Source organism: Eptatretus burgeri, chromosome 12, assembly GCF_056783735.1.
Source record: "Eptatretus burgeri isolate ZD-2024b chromosome 12, Ebu_testis_v1, whole genome shotgun sequence".
Taxonomy (NCBI): domain Eukaryota; kingdom Metazoa; phylum Chordata; class Myxini; order Myxiniformes; family Myxinidae; genus Eptatretus; species Eptatretus burgeri.
The window spans coordinates 13,658,735-13,659,883 of NC_140972.1; positions in this window are offsets into that span (position 1 = coordinate 13,658,735).

The window sequence follows — 1,149 nt, forward strand, 5'->3', positions numbered from 1 at the left end:
CGGGGGTCGGGGAGACTAGATTGGGCTGAGCATATACGGCCATGCTCGGCTGCTGAGATTGTGGCGAAGTGCCCTCCTTTGGTGGAAAAAAAAAATGAATTGTGGGAAAATTGGCATGGGTTTGTAAGTTCTGCTGGGTTTTAGAGTGACAATCGGGACAGTGGGTAATTGGAAACAAAGCAGGCACAAGTGGCTGTCCAATGGCTGGTGCGTGGATCGGGTGAGAAGTGCTGTGTGAGTTGTTTTAAGTGAAGAAGTGAAATGTATGGTGCACACATTGTTTTTTTTTATTGGGCATGGTGTGGTAACAGGGAAGGTCATGGTCGGTGAAGTGTTAGAAATGCAGGTGTCACATGTAAGGCCGATGGGGTGGGGGAGTCATGTGGGTTTTGTGGGTGGGGATGATGTGCTTGTCCACAGGGATTGCTGAAGCTCACGGTGAGCGTGAATTGCGACCCCCTTCAAGGAGATTCACCACCTGGTGGCTAATGGTGACAGTGTCTGGAGGCAACTGGGAGATGGTCTGGTTGGGCGACCAAGGCGGGTAGGACCTTGGCGACCCAGGAAGGCCAGAGGAGCCAGTGAGACCCCTTCCAGAGTGTTGTACGGGATTAGAGCTGATGGCTACCAGGGGGGAGGGAATCAAAGGGAGCGGGGCGGAGAAACGTCCGGGTTGGACTAAAGCTTACCTGTGGGCATGGTTGCACCTGAGATGCCCCCATCATCTTGTGGTAACCCACCCCACGGCCATGATGGGATTCAGCCTGCATGATTAAAATGAGGACCATGACCTAGAAATGTGATGATGACCATGGTGTGAGTGTTGTGAAGATGTGTGAGTCCCACTCGATCCCGCACAACTTGACAGGTGCAGCAAGGGCATGATGTCCGCATAATTTTGGGGCAAGCAAATTTGAAAATTGGCTCCCCAGGTAACGCTGGGTCTATTAGCATCCACTGGGGGAGGCGGTCAAGTGTAAATATCCTGTGAATAGTGTCGTTAAGGCTTAGAGTAGGAATGTAAAGTACAAGTGTTGTGTTTTTGTGGAACCTTTTGTTTCCCCTCCCCAGATCACTGCAAGAGTGCTGGGCAAGAGCGATGATCCAGAGGATGGAGTGCAACTTCGCTCAGTGCTCTCATGTGATAAA